At 41.2% G+C, this 8,076-nt stretch overlaps 1 protein-coding gene across 1 annotated transcript in view; it reads left to right on the top strand.

Moving 5' to 3' along the window:
- The first annotated feature begins 3,745 nt into the window (after positions 1-3,745).
- rbms3 (RNA binding motif, single stranded interacting protein) overlaps positions 3,746-8,076 on the top strand; it is a 307,360-nt gene continuing 303,029 nt past the window's right edge. Inside the window, exons 1-2 of the mRNA XM_025065109.1 lie at positions 3,746-3,822; positions 7,588-7,698. The gene's annotated coding sequence lies outside the window, so the exon portion shown is untranslated. The remainder of the gene's footprint in view (positions 3,823-7,587; positions 7,699-8,076) is intronic.

Raw genomic sequence — 8,076 nt, 5'->3', positions numbered from 1 at the left:
GCAGTTGATTGTTTTGTAAAATCAACAACTCAGAGAAAATAGATTTCTGAGATTACTGGCTGCACGCTCTCCCATGTGGGTAGACTCCATACATCTTTATATATCTACATGAATAAACTCTCACCTCACCACGCACGCAGGCGACAAGATATGGTTCTGACTTAAACAAATGGTAGCAACATATTTAGCGTAAAGGTTAAACTCTTAGACGTGTTAGACATGCTCCGCGTCCATTCTTCCGTCTCCTAGTGAGCTACTTGGGCAGATGCTAATTTTGAAGGCGGCTCCCTGGGTCCAGCCCTCGCTCCACATTCAGCTCCCTGGCCCTTTTGTCCGCTTTAATTGAGCCCCCCCACTCCATTTAATGGCCTGTTTAATACTTATTGAAACAGAGCCTGCGCTGGAGGTTAAATACATCTTAATGCACTGCCTTAATCCTTCCATTACTAGAAACGTAAGGCTGCCTGAAAGCAGCAAAGCTTGCCACCATTAATTATGCCGGAGGGTCTCTCTGCTCCAATCCTGCCGCATGGACAAGCTTTTAAACTGTGGGTACGGAGCGGCTGAAATGAGGGGGCCACCGGCCGTATGAACGGCCAGAATAGCTGACAGAGAATGGAGTAAAAAAGGAGGCAGGAGTTTTATTTGGCAGAAAATTAAAGACATGGTTATTGTACAAGTGTCGGAGGGCGGAAACCTCACAGTCTTTGGTAGGAGTGGAGATGAAAATTTGTTTTTTTTTCTGAAAGATAAAAAGGTGCTAATTTTTTTTGAAAGCAGCAAATTGTTTCTTGATCACATGTAATTCTGTCTAATGTTTAAACAGTTCCTCACTAATGTTATTCTTTTAATTATCTAACCCTATCCTAATAGGATTTTCATACAGCGTGTCTCACCCCCACTCCCATGTTTTCACCTGTATTTCAGCTTCTAAAACGTCTTAATTTCAGTGTGAACAAGACAAACTTTGTTGAGAAATAGTTGGACTAGCAAAACGCTAAGGAAAATGCAATGCTAGTTATATCATAGAACTCTAACCAATTTGCATGATACATATTATTTAATAAACATGTGGGAAATATATAAAAAAAAACTAAGATTTTTTTTATCATAAGTACTTAATCCTTGTTAAGCATTAGTTTGAAAATAATTTGGGGGAAAAAATCATGGGCCCCACAAAACCTGTCCATGTGCTATTATTGGCCCCCGTACCATATGTAGACATGCTTTGTTGAGACCAAATTTTTCGGCTGCTTACATGTAGTGACCCTGTTTTTAAGGAAGTTGCAGAGTTAAAAAAAAAAAAAGGGGAAGACTTTGATTTAGCGTTCGGACAGAGAGAGAGTCTCTGATGGTGGAGATAATGTAGTATGGATGTGTATATGTATGTGTATAAATGTATGTGTGTATATATAGTCTCCAGGAAGTTCGGCAGCGACCGTTAACCTGCAGCTCTCACTGAAGCAGATATGATGTCACTGCTAGCCTGAGGCCACCGAGGACAAGTCTTCTCTCTGGAGTCACATAAGCAGATTGCAGTCGTCTTGAACACTGCTCAACCACCACCATCAGCACCATCAGCACCGCCGCCACCACCCGGCAAACAACCCCCCACACGCGTCCCCCCCGTCCTGCTGCTGCTGCGCCCTGCTTTAATTTCCCGACACTTTGAAAGCTTTTCTCACTGTATATTTTATCACTTTTTCTTAAGACTTGCGCTCAGCTTCGCCTCGGTTCCTTTTAAAATACAGAGCCAAAAAACAAGACAACTCGCTTCTTGGATTCTCTCTCTCCGTCTCTGTCTCTCCTCCTCTCCCTCGGCCGCTTCTCATTGTGAACAGTGATTATTGGAAAGAGCGCACTTAACAGAAGAATTTCACACTGTATTAGAAAAATGCATCTTTTCACACCTGTAAATATCTCGTCTAATCCACTTGGTCTCCATCCACTCTGATGGAAGGGCCCAAATTCTGAACGGCACGAGTGGAGATGGTGGAGTTTCTTTTGCCATTTTGGAGGATGAAAAACAACTAAAATACAATTAGGTTTAACAATAAAACCCTCTTAATTATTGAAGTTGTATCTTTGTCTGTGGAGAGTGTGTATCCGTCCATTCATCATCAGCTGACAAGTCCAAAAGAAAATAGCAGCACACACCGTCTATTAATTCCAAACATGCGGTTGGTTAATTTTATGTGATTGAAGTGTGACAAAAAGTTGTGAGGTTTAATTTTTTTTTTTTTTCTTTTTGGTTGCTGTTGTGATGGAGCTGGTAGATCTGTGGGCGTGCAATCGCACCGAGGTAGAGCGACACTCGGAGAGAGACACACATTACATCTCGGCGTGCCAACAAGTTCAGGAGTGAAATCCTGCGGATGCGAGCACATGTAAAGTCATCATAACATTGGAACAAGGTTATCTGAGAAATGGCAGTTTATGTGGCAGTTTATGTCTTACCTTCATGAATAGAAAATATGCTGACGGATTTGGATGACTGGGCAAATTCCCACGTGTACGCACAAGTACAAACACATACACACAAAAGCACAAATGCAAGGAATAACAGCCAGTCTGAGGACCAGGTTAACCCAAACACACCTGAGCGTCTTACCATAAACACGATAATGTCAGGAACTGCTGAATGTACCATAGGTTCAACATTTGCGTCTATAAAAACACATTTTGGACATGCTCACAGATGGTATTATGAACGGGGGGGGGGGTGACCCCCTTAGAGATCCACCTCCTGGTCAATCACCTGCCTTCACTTCACTCATCTTAGACTTTTTTGTGAGTCTCTGGTCCTGTTTGTACTCTAAGGTAAAATATATGATTTAAAACACAAAGCTCAGGCATTCAAGTATGTAGTTTGTTACTACAATATGCTTACAGCGTGACACGTGCCCCTGGAGTTAACTATTTGGAAACCCCGTGTCTCCCCCCCCATGGTCATTAACACGTGGTAATGTCAATAACTGCGTAATACTTTACTGAAGCTGCATGTACCGAGCAGAACGGAAGCCAAACGGAAACATTGTGTGAATAGACAGTTAAGAACTCGTAAAAATCTTTTATTTTGGAAAAAGACAACGGATGTGGCTCTGCGGCCCGTTAATGAACTCGTAACACTTTACTAGTAACGGTTCTTATTTTTTTTTGCTAAGTGGTGCGACTAGGTGTAGAAAAATAAGGTAAGAAAAGAAGAATACGGGTTCTTTAAGTCAACTACAGCAGTGTTTTACCAACTTCTGTTCCATTTAGGCCTAATTTGGTTCCATTTTTCCAACACTACAGGTGTGTTTAACTTTAGTCTAAGTTAGCTTCGCATCTGGATAAACGTGGACATCTGCACTGTTCCAGTAACGTTAGCATCCGTTGTGCGTATCGCGTTTTGTACAGTAAGAAACAACATGTTGCTTTTCACAGTGTTTGTGGACACATTTTCAATGACTTTGAACTACGATTTGAAACAAAGTCAGTGATATCAGTTATATTCAGTGTCTTCGGAAACAATTAGAAGACAATTAGCAGGGAGAGTGCGGGTGACCAGCAGGGGGAGTGTGACAGTCATACTGAAGATGAATGCAGCCAGGCAGCGACCCCAGACTAAGATATCTAGAGTCAGGTGAAAATGCAGTAAAATTGACCTAAAATGCTGTATTTGTTAAATATCAACAATTCAGTATAAACAACTGATTTATTAAAAATAGATTAGAATATAATATAATGAATGAAGTGTTGACTGTGTTTCATATGACCGCTCCAGGAGCAACAGGAACCTCCCAGTTGAGCTGACATTCACAACACTGAAAGATCCCCAAGGTAAATATCCTTATTTATTAAAAATGCTGAAATTTTTAATTTGAATTAATTTGAATTTGAATTTGAATTTATTTTTATTAATATTTTTTGCACTTGTGCTCATTTTGAATTTATTTTTATTAATATTTTTTAGCCAATTCTCAAACCAGAGCTGCAGTCCCTGCACAACCCAACCCAGTATTAGACACTGCTGTTTTGATGTGAAAATAATACACTATCTTAAAACTGTGCTTTAAACTGATTACTGTACTGTTTCTTAGCAAAGAAAAGTGCAACTTAATCTGGAGCTTTAGTCCATTTTAGGTCATGTGACCCATTTTAAGATAATTTTTCAACCAATCGAGACAAAATATGGCTGAAGAATAAGGATAATATAATACATTCATACTGTTGTTAGATAAATGACGAGAGTTGGAGGTTCAGGTCAGTGACATTTCAGTTCAGTTATTGACTGACACACACGAGTCCTGACTTGTACTGAAGGATTTGATCCTCCGTCCAGTCCATCAGTCCATCAACTGACATACTGTTGATTAACAGGTGAACTTTGAGTGGACAAGTGTCGGCCTGCCCACCACACAACACAACACAACACACACTCTCTGTCTTTATCTCTAATTGCCCACACGTCCACCCTACCCTCCAGTCTGTGACCCTCCTGTTTTTTGCCCTCGGCCAGAGCAGGATTAGAGAGGCGGACGGTGGACCTTGCGAGAGTGGTCTCGTCTGGGGCCCCCCTCACTAACACTCAGCCCAAAGTGTTAATAGATACAATGCCATCCTATTTTCGCACTTCTGTGAGACGGCGAGGGGCGGCCGGTCGGGATCGGTACTCTGCTGCGTAGAAAGAGCTACAACTACAAGAAGAGGAGGAGGAGGGGAGGAGAAGGGGGAGTAGATAAAAGGAGGGGGCAGCAGTGGGTTTATAGCACTCCGCTAAGGAGGTCAACGAGGAGGCAGGGGCCACAAGTTCAACTGTGCAGCTCACAGGGAAAAGATCAGGCAGAGGTGGAAGAGGTTAAAGGGACAGTTACTTGTTTTTCTGGAAGTGTGGTCAAAACAGGGTCCAATCAGAGATGTGGTCTACTCAGTCATGGAGAAGGACTATTTGTCCACAAAGGTGTCAAAACTAATGCGATTAAAAATTTGTGTTTTGCATTTTAACACATGGTGAGAACGATGTGCGCTGTATAAATAATAATGCAGACGTCATTGTTGTAATACAGAGTCAGCCCACTGTACCACTGTCTGAGTTTCATTTTTTTTTTTTTCATCTGACTCTGACATTCTTCTTAAAAACAAGTCGACCAGCGTTTGGTCTGGTTTGAGCTAAAAACTGATAATTCTCAAGTGTATTTTGGTGCAGGAGAGTGAGCCGGTCACACCTTCAGATTTCATCTGGAATAAGCTGTCAATGAATGAGACGTTGTTGTTTGAGAAACTGCAAACGTTTGTGAGGAAAAACATCTGATTGTGACTCCTTTTGTTAATTTGGATGAAATGTTGAAGGGGTTTTAGTCATTGGATTTAACGTCAAATTCAGATTTGATACCAAATCAAAACCCTGTTGACAAAAGTCATTGCAAATCATTGCATTTAAAAAAAAACATATAATGTCTTTCTTTCTTTCTTTCTTTCTTTAAATCCAACCTTTGTTGTGGTAAGTTAAATGATGTGTTTACTGTAGGAACGACATGTGACATGACATGGTTCTGTCTGTCTGACATCTGCAAGTCTCACTGGCAGGTGAGAATATACCATTGATGTATCAGTGCTTTGTGTGTGTTATTTTAAGTTTGAAGATCTCAAGTGGGCTCTTCCAGCAACAGCAACAGTCACACTTTTCTCTCATGCCATTAATTTTGTTCACAGACAGTGAGTCACATGCAGGAAACACATTAGTGATGACGGAGGGAGAAAAGTTTGTCACGGCTGAGAAATCCTTAACTTTACTGTACGTTCTGAAATAGAACCTATTGTACTGTACAGATGAGTGTGTGCTGTGTTCATGTTCTTAGGACAAAGAACAGCAGGAAGGTGATTGGGTTCCACACCTGTATTTGTCACAGACTGCCCCGTCCTCTGTGAGGCTGTGTAGTACAAACCTGAATTTACACAGAGTGTGTTTCTCCATATGCATTACATACAATTAAAATTCTAAAACCGGAATAAGTTTACATGTTTATTACCCAGTTATCTGGTTGAACTCGTCTGTCCTAGCTCGGTCCTAGGTCCTTTAGCCAAGTGATTTATTTAACAAGTTGCAGGTCTGATATCCTGGGTAATCACACAGTACTGGTTGGGCCTAAAAACTAATAAATGCATGAAGAAAAAAAAGTCAATGCAAGGCCTAGAACTTTCTGTACTCCATCATAACCACTGACCTGTTTAGTAAGAAAAAAAAACTTTTCAGATCCACATACTGAAGTCAATGCAAGGCCTAGAACTGTCTGCACTCCATCATAACCACTGACCTGTTTAGTGAGATATAAAAGTTTCTCAGGCTCTGTCAGGGTACTAGAGTACACTTTAGTCTTTTATCTTTCAGAGAGCTTCCCCACACGCTAGTGAAACTTCATTTTTCATATTCTTTCGTGCTGATGCACCCTCACATGGTTTTGTAGGAGGCATGGAATCCCTTGTTCACTTTTGACACCACCCGCACGTTATCAAAACATTAGTCATCAGTGTCACATCTGCCAGACCTGAGGTGTTGCCTCAAAGTCACACGTGTTTTCATGGTGTTTTGTTTTTCATCGCAGTAGCGTTACCTCAACCCCCACCCAGTTTCTCATAATTCTGGTTTTGACAGTCAGATCTGGTTGTTGATTTTTTTTGTTGGCTTGTATTGACATTTTTTTCCACATTGAAACAAAAAAAATCCCTGCAAAACCTTTCCAGTCACTTCTTGCTGTGCCATCCAGCCTGATGACCGGGGTCGTTCAGAGCCTTTCATATTTCATTCCCAAGACGTAAAGGTTAGAAGGATCACTTTGTATAAAGGTTTACAAGAAGAACAAACAGAAAAAAATATCTGAATGAGAAGAAGAGTTTGGCTGGAAGCAAAGTGTGTCTGAAGTGTTTTGGGTCCTCACCTTCCGCTGCCCCCTTCAGGCTCGTGGTGTCCCTGTCATCGTCAGAGATGCAAAGTGACAGCCAGGGTGGCTTCCACGTCAGGCTAGTCTAGATGTCCCGACCAGGACCAGCCCTTTGGGTCTGATGCGTGAAAGAAAAAAAAGTCACATTAGTGTGTCTCATTGTGATTAGCGATATCTCCTCCTCTGATTCCTCATCCTCTTCCCCCGGCCTCTCGGAGATCCAACAGAGGAGGATCCGGATGCTGTGATCAGAGTGGCAGAGTGCTAAAACATCCATTAGGCCTTTAATTGAAGAGACGGATGAGTGGAGGAGAGAAAGGCTGTGATATTCCTAGTGTGTCAGTACAACAGAGCTCTTCATGTGGAGGTGAGATGTGACAGAAAGTTGTCAAAGGTCGTGTTAGGCCAGGGGCCGGCCCCAGTTCACTGTCAGTCCACACTGCTCTTTTCTACAGATTAATATCACTAATGTCTGTATGTCCATACTGGCTGTTTACGTCACTGATGGATTCAAAAGAGGTTTATCGTCGCTGAAGTGTAAAAAGAAAGACTTTTAAGGGGAATAGCTGTTTTTATCAACAAAGAAATCAACTTTACAGTGGTTACAAATAACTTTTAAGATTTAAAATCAAAATGATTTTTATACCTTTCTCTGTTTTTCCCACAGGTTTTCCCCAAACTCCGGTTCACGTGAGAACTGCGGCAGTATTAGCTCCACCCCCAAATGCTCTCATTGGCTCACACCTGTGATGACACCTGGACTTCTCTTCCAGAACCAGTAAGTAAACGACAATTAATTATAATTATAATGACTAAGAAAACTAGGATGCATAAAAATACCATTATTGTTGTCTACTTCATTATTGTTATTTCACTTTAACCTTTTAATCATTAGTCCAAGAGACAAAAATATTTTTATACTGATTTAAAAAACAAAATGAAAATATTGATGCCCCCAACATAATCAGGAAGGTGACCCTCATAAGGTCCATCATTTATCAGGTTGATGAATGGCAGGTGTGGGTATAAATGGAGGCTCAGTCTTTGTTAGTACGATGCAGGAACCTGGAACTATTTTACTAGTAAATCTGTGTCTATGTACTAGCAGTATCATGTGATGTAAGGCCCCAAACTGTCCTTCAGAACATCCGTTTTC

Source organism: Cynoglossus semilaevis, chromosome 18 (genome assembly GCF_000523025.1).
Source record: "Cynoglossus semilaevis isolate Cse_v1.0 chromosome 18, Cse_v1.0, whole genome shotgun sequence".
NCBI lineage: Eukaryota > Metazoa > Chordata > Actinopteri > Pleuronectiformes > Cynoglossidae > Cynoglossus > Cynoglossus semilaevis.
This window is presented reverse-complemented; position numbering and strand designations above follow the sequence as displayed.